Here is a 15,005-nt window from a genome sequence, read left to right as displayed (position 1 = left end):
GGGTATTCGCTAATACGAAATTTTTGTTTTTTTTTATGATGATGGTGGGTTGATCAGCTTATTTCGTCTGACTAAAATTGAGGAATGTGCTGCGTGATTTTTGATAACTGCTGCTTAAATTTGCATGGTGCCTTGTAGGTTTGCTAGGTTAACGGATCACAGGAATTTGCGAGTCAATTCTTCTTATTTCATAATTAGTAACGCCCTTTTTTTGGCAGCTTTAAACTCATTAATCTGGATAGGTCTTTTCTGTTACTAACGTATTAATTACTCGAATGTTTTGATCCAGAATTTTAATATTTTAATTTTATGGTTCTATTTATGTTATAAAGTTTTAAAGAAGAGCTATTCAATATTTGGCGCAATTTGAATTTGAATGTATGAATTCGATTCGAATAAGGATTAGCATATTACAGGCATAATTTTCTGCCTCAAAACACGCTATTCATATTCAACATACACAATTGCAACAAAATGATAATAGGATGCATAACTACGTGCGTAGATTCTTTAATTATCTTAGAAACCATATGGTGGAAATATTGCCATTTTCACGGAGTAAATATTATTTTTAAGGCACATGCATAGATTTTTTTTAAATATATAAATAGTATACATGTTATAACTGCATGATCATCAGTGCGTTCATTGATTATAATTTATAGATAAGATATAAGTGTGTAAAAAAAAATTTTACTTGAATACCGGAGGTATATGCAGAACATCTACAGCAACATGTTCGACCGTTTTTACCGTATTAGGCACCTTTCCCACGGTCTTAGGGTGTGCGATGCGCAATGCGTTACTCGATCCTCAGCCCGCCGTACCAGTGTGAAAATTCTAGTTTCCTCTCCCTGTGACATGAGCTCCTACGCTCCGACTCTCACCCACCTCGACCAAGCAGACAACTCAGGGGAGGAGCTTTCATTAATACTTCCTTCCTTCTCTCTCGGCTCTTTCAACCCGTGTTAAACACCAATTCTATTTCATCCTCCTTTCACCTCAACCATTTCTGTTCTCCTGAAGCCGAGGCACTCCTCTGACTACCAAATACAACCCCTACCGATCCCTTTTTCACCCCATTTCACTGCCGAACTTGCCTTTTATCTCATTGCTCTGTTTTCGTTACCTTTTCTCATTTACCCTGATCCCCAAACCTGTGACTTTTTCTTACAGTTTTCTTTGAAATTATAATAATTTTTCTCGGCCTTCATCCCCGTTTTGGGTCAAATTAGCCAAGATTTTCATTTGCTGAGGGTTCATAGATTTCTTGTGAAGACTTTTTGTAGATTCTAGGAGAAAAATCTTCAAATCGTCGAAACATGTATTATCTCCGCCTCACTTGCGTTTTCCCAGCCCACTTGTTTCTGCCACAACTTTTAGCCGACCATGCTTGATTTTATCCTCAAGATAACCTTCACAGTAGACCTCTATTATCACATTAAAACCTTGCTGTCTATATATAAATCTTAAAAAATTACACACCTATTTAAACTTTCGTCTTCATATTTTCATTTCATTCTGAAACTCACCCATTTTGTTGCGATGGCCATGAAGTTTCAGTAGGGCTTTATTGACCGATTTTAAAATAAAAAAGCCCTTCCATGTTTTCTCCAAACCTAAAATGAGGAACCTACGCACTTATAACAACGTTATGAGGTAAAAAGGGTATATTGAAGCATACCGCTTGACACAAATGAATATACATCGCATGTTGAAGTTTAACAGATACAGGCGTGTTGTGGTAAAGATTTTTTTAAATAGAGACTTTAAAACTTTTCTCTTTGGTTGCTCATCCACCATATATTTCAACACGGGGTTAATTATGTTATAAGGCCATCACAATTTGTTTTAAATTATCCTTTGCGTGGGAATTTAAGACACGTGAGAAAACTCCTAATGCTGCATCCAATGCAAAACAGCGGTGAAAATATCAGCAAAAAAAGCTTAGAATATAGGCCAAAAATTTACACTCATGGTAAATTTAAATGGTAAGAAAATGAAAAACCATACTTACTCTGCCTTTTCATTGTCCCTAATTTTCCATTTCCAAAGTATAGAGAAACTTAAAAGTAAGTAAATAGATTCCATTATGGTTTTAGAGATCGTTAAAGAAAAATGCATTGTGTTGCAATATAGAGTGCAGCCCTTCATTGAGAGAAAGTCAACGCAGAAGTTACCATCATATTAATACTTCAAAAAAAAATCAATTACCAACGTTTATCAATTTGTGTACTTGCTCCACTTCAATCGCACCCATTCCGTCAAATCCGAAGTCACTACCTTGCCAAAGCTAAGCCTTTCACTTCCTTATCAATTCACACTCCACCGCTCTTCACTGTCCCTTTGAAATTTCCATCCTTCAGTCCGACGCTTTGACGCAGCCAAACACTCTCACGGCACCCACCCCTCTCAAAAGAACCACTCCTCTCGCAAAAAAAACATTCCAACACTCTACTTTTTCTACCCCATCTTCTCCTTCTTCCTGCTCCTCACATTTCTTCCCCATCGCCTCCTCTACATTCATTTTTCTCCCCTCGCCCCCCCACGAAGACTCTTCCTTTCCTTCCCCCAACCAGCCAGCCTCATCTCTTGACCTTATTTTTATCCCTCCCGTCTAATCTCCGGGACCACCTCGACTCCCTCCCTCAGCCCTCTCTCAGCTCTGCCGCTTCTTCCCGATCCTGTTTTCCCGGCAACTGAGCACATATGCAATTCTCACGCATCTCGAAGCACTCCATCCTTGCGACCGAGTTTCAATTTTTTTCTCTTTCCGAGCATGCATTTCCTATTTTCTCCCGTCTTCTCTATTTTTGCTCGACGCGTTCGCAAGAGTTTTCATGGTAACGGAATTTTTGCGATCCAAGATGGAGAACACGCGTATTTTTTATAAAATAAGGGCTTATTGTTATTATTTCGAAGCATATTTTAATTTATTTATTAATAAATAGTAATCTTTGTCCTGTATAAACAAAGAAAACAGTTATTTTACATCACATATTTTTAGCGTGTTTTAAGTCACCATGTGAGTGTTCAAGAGATTCACATTCAACGTCTACGAAAATGAAGCAAAGTGGTAGCGTGTTCCTACTGCCAAAGTTGACGAGATGTGTGGTGTTTTAAAACAACCCCTGGCAGGTTAATTTTACAACTCTATCACCAAAAAATACCATTTTGTTAGCTTAAATTTAACAGCAAGTCTCCTGATAATTTTTTTAATAATAATTATCGGATTAAAGGAGAATTTACACATCTTCTGAGTAACCATTTCTTAGTTATTTAAGGAGGAAAAGCTTGTAATGAGACGATAATTCTCAAAGGATAGCATGGAGAATAGGGATAAAGTTCTCTCGAATTTTCTCCATTGCCCCATAATTCTGGGAATATTTTTACTCCACCTTTTGGTTTTTTTTTTAAGCTACTTTGCTATCCTGCGCCCTATACACCCCAATATTTTGCATAAAATTCTCTCTTCGATGAACTTCATAAAAATTTCATTTATTTATTCTTTTTCCCCATTTCGTTTCTCGACGCATCTTGGTGTAATGTGCTCGAAATATTCTATATTTATTGGCTTCCAATAATTTTTCAATTTCTCTCTCCCTGTGGATACAACCAATTCCATCCCGATAATTCACGGTAAACCCCATCCATTTTGCTGCAGAAATTCGTTCTATGGACCAACAGAGCACACAAGATTGAGATCTTACATAAGCACCTAGGTGTGTTCATTTTTCACGCGTTAGGTAGGAGATTATTTTAAATATAACACTGCTTTATATGCCTTCCCTACAGCTGAGATCGAATGAAAATTTTGACTTCTTGACATAAAAAATGCACGAGAATGGGTGTGTAATCAATGGATCAACGTTTAAAGGATTTAAGGGTTGCCAAAACCACACACTTTAACAACCGTTAAAAATATTATACGCGGTTTCATCTTAGCATCTCTTTCTATGCCCCAAAGGCATTCATTAAAGTTCATACATAAAGTTTTAATTTTTTTATCTCTGGTGAACTTAAGGAGGAATAGTAAAAGAAATTAAAATATAATTAAATTGGAATTCGTAACCCCTCGATAAAAAAATAGCTGACGTTGACTCTTGACTTAGCGTATTGTGACAACATATGGCAAATCCTGCTCAAAATGTATCGCATGGTTGTATTAATACGAAAAATATAGCGCATAATAAGTTTTTCATAAATATTTATTAGAAAATGGACCTTTAAAAGTGAACTTCCATGCTATTTCATGCGAAGATATTTTTTTAACAATGATGTAATCGAGGCTTTTAACTCTACCTTAAAAAAAAATTACGTTATATCTGTCAATTTATGTATATTTATGCCTTATGCTAAATGCATATTTACAATTGCTATCGCAATCGAACAAAACCAATATATGCATCAAAGAAAACTTTTGAAGGCTTTTCTCCAGTTCTCATCAAGTGATATCTACACAATTAGCAGTGCTAATCAGCAACGCTTATTTTTTTCCTATTCAGATACGGCGAGTGTTGGCGTATGAAATTACGAGGCCATCCTTCTTTGTTTGTACAAAACAAGGAGCGATGTTTTACCTTCTGTTTTATAAATATAAATGTCTATCCATTCCTGTGTTTGTACAAATACGCGGACCCCAAAGGATCGCTCGCAGGCAAATAAAACCCGCACCGACTCGCGTCCCGGATCCACTGCGCCCATCGTCCCCTCGGCCACATTAATCATCATCACCGTCCCCGACTGCCGTTTTGTTTCCTAGCTCCAATTAGCGGTCGTCCCCCAGATCCCCTCCTCCTACCCTCACCCCAAAACCAACCCCTTTTCCCACCCCTCTACCTTGACTAACACATAGAGAACGAAAGACATCCCCGTCCTATCCCATTTTTCTGTCGGTCCCAAAAAACCATTCTTTCCCTGTCCGCGTTTGAACTGCTTTAATTGCCCTTCTATGAGGATAAATACCTTTCTGAAGGTATCATAATTATGCTTTAACTCTATAGTTAAAGCTTGCGGTAGTCACAAAATGGAGAGATGGATGGAAAGGGCTCAATTTTTCTTATTTCATGATTCCGCCAAATCGCCCTAACCTCCTACTATGCAATTTTATTGTAATATTAGGCCACTTTCTTTCGTTAGCTGGTTTCTTGAATTTTTATCTCTTAAAATAAAAATCGGCTTCCGGTAACACAATGAACTATTTCTACTTGTTCTTGGATGAGGGTGATTACAATACCTGACCAGTGATCATAATACCTTTGTGAAGGTATCATAATCACTGGTCAGAAACCATAAATTTGGTTTGACAATTTTACTTCACGTCACGTAAAGCCAATCTCTTCACGTCTAAGTTTTTATTATCTTTCTCCTCCTTGATTTGTTCTATATATTTTATTCGCTCTAAAGATATTTTTAATGTTTCCATTGATTTTAATGTAAACAGTCTCGTTTAAATTATGAAAATATGAAGGTCGTCGTAAGGGCCAAGACAAATTTCGATGATAGATGATATTTCATTTCAATTTAGTCCCATTTTATACAATTGCAAAAATTTTCCGTAGGCAATTCAGTGGAGAAATACCTTGAATTTTTAGTGAAAGAAGCAATTGGAAAAAAAGTTTATTTGATCTCACAGTAATGGAGAGTGTGTTTCCAATGCCGATCTCTGCGCCAGTAAAAATATATTAATGCATGGCCATTTTACTATGCGTAAATAATATCTTCCTAATAAGAAAATGTTGCGGTCAAATGGTGCTTAGTAAATAATTGAATTGCAATCATTCGACGAATTCTTGTCGTAGTCACACTATTTAGGGATGAATTGAAAGAGCTAGTTATAATAATAGGCCTCTTTTTTCTCTAGTTAGTTCCTTAAACTGTTGCTCTTAACTTCAACATCGTCTTCCTAGAACACAATAGTTCCTCTAAAATCCCAACCATACTCTTCCTTTGTTTGCTATTCAGGTACAGTAACCAATCATTTCTTAACATAACTTTCTTCGATGGTAACACTTGAAACACTGTACTTCCATAGTAAAGGCAATGCGGTGAAATGTATCGTCTCGAACTAATTCATGGAACTGCAAAGTAATGACGGTATGATATAATAATACTGTTCGTTAAAACTAAATTTCAAGACCACATTACAATGGATTCTAATGGTAAAATTATTAACCACTACGTTCCCATTTTGAACTTTTCTGTCTCAAAGTGTATGACCCTTCGCTTGTATGGTATTAACCCCTCGCTGAAAGTTACCTAAATTCTGTATGCCATTGCAAAAGAAAACATATACTTACAATAATGTTTGTGAACGAGTAAGTAACAACTAGCAGAAACCCTGTTTAGAATAAACTCAATAGAGGGTCGACAGCATTGATATCGCCGCATGAAATAGCATAACAAATTTATGGATAAAATATGTATAAAAACAGTGAGTATGCATTCTACCGAGGAACTAGATTCTTTATTTAGCCCTACGTAGAAATAGATGTAAAAAATGGATTGGGTTGCCACGAAAAATTGATGAAATATTGTTCTGTGAATAATAAATAATCCTCTGTCAATCGTGCCCATCCCCGTCGTTTGAAATATGGGCTTTATTTACGTTCGAACCAATCACAGAGGCAGAATATAAATGCAAATATTTATCGAATTTTCTCAATTTTTTTCCTCCCAGGCATAGTCGTGCACATATCCAATCTGGGCGTGAGTAAATACAATCACAGAGGACAATGACAGCTCCCTCAATGGGCTATGATGAACTGCCAAAAATTCCGAATCTGCCGATCGCTTGGAATTCCACTACCTACTCAAAACGATGCCATAAATAATCGCACTTTGACGGACATATGAGACGCACATTCATAACGGCATGACTCTGTAAAAAGTAAACTAGCCGGAACCATTGCTTTGAATGAACCTATACAGGGTCAACTGCATAGATATCGCCTTAGGAAATAACATAGCTTTATTGACAAAATAGTGTTCCCTTAGAACTTGATTCAAAACTAGCTCAGGGGAACCTCCACCTATCCATGTCAAATAATACGACATGACCAGGAAAGTAGGTTCATTAAGTTTTTTGCAACGCAGGGAAAGAAAATTATGATTTAATTTGAATCAGATGGTTTAATACAAGTAATTTTGCCATGTGATTTGAGTTTATTGACTCAAATAAAATCCTGCAGCGGAAAAATACGCTTGCGCCATATTTCAAACTGTTCTCCTGTCCCTTGCATCAGCCCTTAGCATGAAGGAATACGATTGATGATTCCATATCAGCTTTGAGCCCTTCTGTCAACACCGTTCAGGAAATGAACAAGGGGTGGACTAAAGAAAGCTGGTAGTCACAGGAAGCGCTTTTAGCAGCGAAGATGACAATATCTGGAAATACTCCTGCTCCCTCTTTAGAGCTGGAAACGGTGTGAAAATAAATCAGCATTAATGGGCGAGTAAGGGAAGAACGAAGGACGAGAATTGGGCCCGTATACAGGGATACATAAAAAAAACGGAAGGGCTCGAATTCCACCAAAAGCGGGTTAAAGGGAGCGATGAGGGATGATGGAATTAACTGGGAAAAATTGAAACGTCCCGGGTATTCATCGTGCAACAGCAGCAGCTTTCGTTGAACCAGTGTTTCGGAAAGAGAGTAAGCCCCTCCATTATGACAGTTGATTTACGCGAGGAGGACTAACTGCGAGGAACACGGCACGAAGCGCTTTCTGCGGATAAAGCGGGGATTGCAGATGCGACGCGCGGGAAGCTCGATGCGAGTTGGGGAGAGGAGAGACGGTAAATGGCCGTCGCTAAATGTCTACGAAGCAAAGCGAGAGATTTTGAGACAAGTATTCACTCAGCGGACGTCTGCAATGCACTTAATATCACTAATGGCTAGTAATAACACAACTAATGATTTCGTTTTAATTGCCAATATAAGAATATTTACGGTCACTCAGTTCCTTATTCACCTTCTCGACGCCATTTAATGTGAACTATTCAGTAGAACCCTTGATCTGTTCGGAAGCCAAAAACAAAACCTGTCACCCTCATTCCAGCAAGGTGATTGGGTGAGGTGATTTTTAGCGATTTTTGTCCCCCCCCCCCCCCCACTCCCCTTTAGTGAGATATGGTGAGATTTGGCATGATTCCTCCCCTTCTCCCTCTAATCTCTCGTGAAATTGTTCAAATACGTATTTTCAGTGTATATACGTTAATCTGTGCTTCATTGCGCTACCCATTTATTTTAAAAACGATTTGTTTAATTTTTTATTTGAGATTAGTTAAGACTAGTACTGAAGATTACTATATATCGTAGCCAAGAATCCAAATAGACAGATAAGGAATTTGCCAGGATCCCCCTCCACTCCCCCACGCGAGATTGGGTGAGAATCAGCTTCATTCCCCCACACACGCCTTACGTAATTAATTGATGCCTTTTAAGCAAAAAGATAATATAATACTTTCTTTCTTTATTGAATAAAGAAGATGAAAATAATTGCTCGCCAACTCGGAAATGTGAACAAAAATGAACGTTTTGAACCATTAAACAACGATAAATATTGCAATTTAACTAAGTCTTCATATCGTATACAGCAAGGGCATCACATGAGGATACCAAGAGATTTTCTTCTGCACAACGCCTCAATTTCTACTTTTAAATATTCCTATTAGAAATCCTTGAGGTCATGACTTCCAATTTGCGTCACTTCTGCCCTACTTAATGGATTTGACCTTTCATTTTCCTGCGGCGCATTCGTTTCGTCAGAGTTAGCGTGGGAAGGGCGGGGTTCAAGTGCCTTAAATTCTGTGTGAATTTGTCGCGGTAATTCGTAATAAGATGCGAGGTTACTACGTAGAGCTCGAGAAAATTTGCATGCCTCACAATAGCTGAGATCCGATATCCTTATGGTAAACTTTAGGACACATCGCGAGAATATTCCCCTCGCTCAGCATAGCACGCCGTGGTGCGACGGAATTGAAGCGATGCGGAAACGTGCGCAGAGGTGATGAGAGAGGAGTAGGTTCTCGTCGGATCGTAAAAGAGGAGCGGGACGATGAGGAGGTGGTGGTGGTGGTGTTGCGAGGGAAGTACAAGCCCGTGGAGCCGGCTCCAATCCCTTCGGGGACAAACCCTTCCCCGGACACGCCACGCAAATGAAAATTTGTCCTCCACCCGGTCCTGCCGGCATAAGTCGCACGAAACTACTTGGCGCGGTCGTTTTCCCCCGCCTCCGACGAGAGGTAGAGAGGCGGTCTGCAGAGTGCGTGCGTGTTAGGCGTGGACAGCGGTGTAGTCTATCTGTCGCGGCGATGAAATTCCCGCATTTCAGCCGGTTTTCCCGAGGAATTGTAATTATCCCGATTATTTCCCGTTTTGTGAGCGTTATATCAACTACAATTTTAATTCTAAACCACCATGAGAATCCCCCACAAAAAAATGAGGATATTTAACGAGATATTTACCTCTCTCGTTAAACGTGATATTTTTTTTTGTTAGATAGGTCAAATACAATACATGAATGATATATGAATAAATATCTATCAATATATTTTTTGGGTGAATGTATTATAAAAATATATTTTGTTGGCGACTGCTACATGTCAAGGATACGAGCTGCGGAATAAAATTATCGATCAAACAATGAGTAGCAATGAGCATCTGGCTGTGTAATTCATTCCAATAAATTAGAAATTTTCACTCTATGCTCTTCATCATTTTTTAAGACTGTAAAATTTCCCATTTATGGCTCGCATAATATTCCTAACAAAAGCAAATATATTTGTCTAATTCTTGGGTTATTCCAAGTTTCGTAAAAGGGTGGCGACCCTGCACGTGAAGAAGGAAATTGGACGAGGAGAAAGAAGGGAAAGTACAGGACCAAAACGGTAGTTTGCAGAGTCCTACGCGCCACGGGAATGAAGAGAGAGATAGAGATAGAAGGGGAGTTTCATTGGGAGGCCAGAGTAGAAAGGGTTGTCGTTGGGAGTCGAGGAGGTGAAGCGGCGCGCTAAGTCAAAAGAGGCCGCCCATCCTAATGCCTCCCCCCCCCCCCATTGGGGCCTCCGTTCAAATGGGCCCTGCGTGTATCCCTGTGGTCACTCGGCGGGGCTTTAAAGTCTTAGCCCTCACCGATCCTCGGCCACTTCGCCAAACCCCGCACACTCTCTCTCTCCCTCTCAACACCCGTTGCGAAATCCCCTGTTTCTCTCCCGCACTTTCTCCTCCAACGCACCTCCTCCTTTTCAATTTCTCCCTCATTAACCGCGCTCTCCATCCCTCTACAGCCTCGCACGTTAGTACGTATTTACTCCGCCACATCATTCCGAGACCGTTTCCGTGTTCCAGCTCTCCCTAACTGAAGGAGCATTATCGCCGTCTCTGAGATTCCACGGCTTTTCCAGGATTTCGACAATATGAGCGATCAATTACGCATAGATGATAGCTCCACGCTCTTCCACAGCGATTAAAAATAATTATACAGAGTTCAATTCATTATACTCTTCTATGGTAAGATACGAAACAAATACATTGGTAAATACTAACGCGGTAGGTACTATGAATAATTTCAACATACATCAAAAATTATGTTGCTGTGGATTGAATCATACTCAATGATTGCTGCAGGGTTTTAATACATACCATCGCATTAATGGATTTTTTTCAGATATCTTTGGCAACTCATATCTATCACTCTTAAGAATTCATTTTTAAAATATAAATCTTTCCGTGTTATTTTACATTGCGTGAAATCACTTTTGAGAAATATTACGACACTACACTTTAATAAGACAATATGAGAGGAGGGGTATGCTACTTATATTTCTATGCTTCTGAGCAAAATTCTTGGGGTCTTAACAAACTGCAATACCGAAAAAGGAAGGAAAACGGCTTTGAGCTGATATTAACGTGTAATTTTCCTTTGGTCCAAATGTGAGGTTTACAAAATTACTCGAGGAAACATTGAGGCAAACGAGCTGCTGATGGATGCCTGAACGTGTATTTTGCCTTCTTTCCAGTATTTGGATACTAACCTTGAGGCTTGAAGTTTTTTTCATTTCGACCCCCGAAAGCAAAATGCACGAATTTTGGAGGGTTGGAAGGGGCGAGGGAGGATAACCCACAGAGCTCGTTCTCTGTAAACTATACTCCAAATCTTTTGATCCCAACACCCCAAAGGAGCGCTATCTCTCTTCAATTTATTCCCGTGTAACAACGAAACTCTCTCACGTCCCCCGATGATATTTGCCTCCACTATCTGGCATTAACGGAGAAATCGTACCACAGCCTCTTGCTCTTCTGATTTTGGTCTTCGTTGATTCCCTGCGTCCTTCTCTTAGAGCATTGTCCCTTGGTTTTTCAGCTGACCATATTGTTCCTCTGGATGCGCTCGCTTTTGGTTGATGGTAGTCTTGTTAGATAAGATGGGAAGAAATCATTACAGATTCCTTACAGCCTCACCATTCTTGGAGAGTTCATTTACCTTAAATTTCTGTAAAACTGAATTTGTTTAAATATGATGACAATTATTTTAAGAGTTAATATTTTAAATCCCGTTAAATTGCTGGTATAAAAACATTATATCTAACTAAGCCTAAATTCTGGAGGCTGGGATAAAAATAAAAAAAATAATTCCACGTTTGATGATTAATTTACGGATACAGCAATTTTTGAAGCTATGAAATACCATGATCACTACCACCATCATTCGGGATAGTCTTGTTATAGACATTTCGTTTCAAAAAAGAAAAGATATAGGTATATAGCGTTATATCACAGCTTTTACAATTTAAAACTGATTAAATAATCAAAATAACAACTTTAAGCACTGGTAAGTTTTATTATCCCATTTTGACTCAATGAGGAGCAAACCGCACGTTCGCTTAGTAACAGATACATGACGAATACAGGACTAGAATTAACGTATAGTGAATTTATACAGGTTCTTAATTATTCTATGAGCTATTCTAAGCACTTCTACTACGATTCGATCTGTCCTGAATTCAGTTGATACGCGTCACGATTTGTGATACTCAACTATGACTAAAACTTAACAGCACCTAATAAATTCACAGCAAAATAATGTAAAGTTTAAAAATCCAAGGTTTTGAGAAAAACAGTGATTGGATGGTTTTAGTCTCCCAGTGACTTGTATCTTCCAGAGGCCTTGCCATTTATTACTTGGGCATGCTGAATATATTGTTTGTTGTAGGTTATCACACCTTATGCTAACAACGATGCTTCTCTTTACCATATGCCCTCTCCAAACCCTCCTCAGTAACACCAATTGCTAATTATCTTCCACCGCTATCACCGCAATGCCTGCTCGACCAAGGCAATCACACAGTTCGCCGGCGATGCGACCTACAATGCCACGCCACTGCCTACGAGGCGTAGCGATTTTTCTGCGCCCTGAGACATCGGAATAAAAATAATACCAACAGTGAAAATAAACATGAAATTTAACATAGGCCCAAGTTTTTTTTACGCAAATATGTATTCGAAGCAATAGGTAGCCATCATATATTTTTCTGTCATTATGAATACATAAATATTTCAACAAATTTACTGCAAAAAGTTGTATACTTAAAAGCAATAAGTCTTAGAAATAAACATAGTTTTTACGGTTTTAATCATTGGGTGATTTTCATTCTTAAAAATCTCGTTTTTCAGTATCCTGAAGACATTTGTTCTCGTATGCCTTCAAACCATGAGTTTCATCAGATTATTTCTTATTCTTCAATTCACGTGTGATCTCTTTTGTATCTTTTCTACTGTCTCGCCCTGCTGCCATCTTCCCATACACTCTGAATTCTCTCCATAAAACATCTCTCAGTTTATCTCCATCCGCCATCACCTTCGACCCTGCTCTCTCACCGCAAGCACGAGGATCGTCGCCAACGCCACCCTGCATCCTCCTGCGAGCGACATTTTATCCCCTCCTCATCCCACGAGTCCTTCCCAATCGCCGCCCTCTCACTCGTGCAAAAGCTCTCTTTCATTTTCATACGATGGAGAAGTTCTCGCCACGCTCACGCCCGAGGCACAACCGATACTTTTGTGGAAGCAATAAGGGGAAAAATTCTGCAAAAATATTCTCTGCGGTCTCAAAAACAATGCATATATAAGCCTGTCAAACGGCTCCCTCAAAATCACCGTGAAGAAAAAGTGTAGCAATTGGAAAGTATAGCATACGCCGCAAAATAAGTATATCATTAAGTAAATTGTAGTATGTCCCTGTGCTGGAACGTAAAAAACATTTACGGCATTTTTATAATACAAAGCGGCCATATGGTAATGATCAGCTCCGACTAACTTTTTCTAACATTCCAATTACATTCGGGCAGAACGTTATTCTAATTGACTGTTTTCCTAGATATTTGAATTCACATGTGCGAGAGACATTGCCTCATTAGCTTTCAGTACCTCGGCCTCGACGCAGCTAATGAACAATTCATGATTTTGCGTCCAATAAAAATATCGTATCATCTTTGTTTTATTAATAACTCCTAATTGGCGCTATTCTTCCCGGAGTGTAGTGAACATGCTTTTCTCAAATGACGCCGATGTTACACAAAAGAGGATAGATGAGAGACAAAATGCTAGTTTTCAGAGGATAAAATCAGCAGAAAACTAATGTACGAAGGCTATAACATGTGCTTCTATCAATCACTTGGACTAGTACTGGTGAGATCTCATTGATGACGCATATTTAATACTTTGTAATTGCTACAGTGACCTTACATTTGTCATCCACCTTTTGAACTAATTAAAATATGCCTCTCTTAGATCCTCTTCCATTGCCTTTGAAGCTTATCGAGTAATAACCTTGATCATAGTTATGCAAATGTTGTTATAAGCAATTTTTAGGATGTACCTATCATAGAATCTCCATTTAGCAGTTTAATTAAGGTTAGCTCCTCATCACCGTATTTTTTTAAAATTCTATTCACTCCGATTCACACTTTTTCTGTTTTGTGATTGCAGCCTGCCTGACGCTGGTTTTATATCTCTATCCCCTTGGACACGTACGTTTACATTTATGATTCAGGAAGCGCAAACATCGGTCTGAAAATTTAATAAAGGGCATCCCTAAAATTTTCAGTAATTTTCACAAAAATGGCAGATGATTGAAAAATTTGGAGGCGTAAACTCATTTATATTTTCCTATGCATATAAAAAAATGCCTGTCTCATCATACACTGTTTAATTAATTGTATTAATAAACAGTTAACATAATACACTAGTGATGAATATTTCAACACAATTAAATCGAATTCTACAACCTTTAATTTCTTTTTGCTACGATGACCAAGGTTTTCATATGGTATTTTTAAATCAACTGATTTATAAAAAATCAGCAATCAATGAACCGGTTGAAAACTATTTACGGATCCTGGTTAACCTCAGAATTTTCTAATATACATCCAACTACTCCCTCAGTAAATTCAACCCGAATGCAGTAGGTTGGTTTTAGGGTGGAGCTCACACCTGTAATAACCTCAGCCACGCGAATGCAGCCACGCTATAAGGGAAAAGGGGCCATTTTATTTCCCTGGGCCCCCTCACACCTCCTGGATTTCGAAGTAGAACGTCCAAAAGCTTAACCAGGGAGTTGAACCCGTGGCCCTTAGGTCAACATCCAAGTGATCTACCCTCCAGGAATTCCACGCTCTCTACAAGGCAATAAGGGAAAAAATTCCATAAGGTACAGTGAAGCATTCGTTCCAACGGGAGTTCGGGAATGTTTGCCGGAAATAAGCCGCATCCTTGGCATGAGGTTTATCTAAAATATTTAAACGATTTACGGAAGTCCCGACGGCAGTATGAGGAGCTGTTTTTCCTCTTCTGGCGAAATCCCTCCTCCACCAACTCTTCTGCTGATTCACTATAGCCACATCTAGTCTACCTCTCTGCTCGTACTTTTCTAATTTCCACCATCCGTCTTCCTTGCATTCCGTCATCTAGTTCCCATCCCAAAAGGACGCCCTCCCTGGAAGTAGCT

The 15,005-nt window shown here is 38.9% G+C and overlaps 1 protein-coding gene across 1 annotated transcript in view; it reads left to right on the top strand.

Moving 5' to 3' along the window:
* Positions 1–15,005, top strand: part of LOC124160222 (C3 and PZP-like alpha-2-macroglobulin domain-containing protein 8) — a 515,206-nt gene that overhangs the window by 205,912 nt on the left and 294,289 nt on the right. The gene's annotated exons all lie outside the window — the stretch shown is intronic.

This window comes from Ischnura elegans, chromosome 1 (assembly GCF_921293095.1).
Source record: "Ischnura elegans chromosome 1, ioIscEleg1.1, whole genome shotgun sequence".
NCBI classification, from domain to species: domain Eukaryota; kingdom Metazoa; phylum Arthropoda; class Insecta; order Odonata; family Coenagrionidae; genus Ischnura; species Ischnura elegans.
Note: the sequence above shows the minus strand (reverse complement) of the source record. Positions and strands in the feature narration are given on the sequence as shown.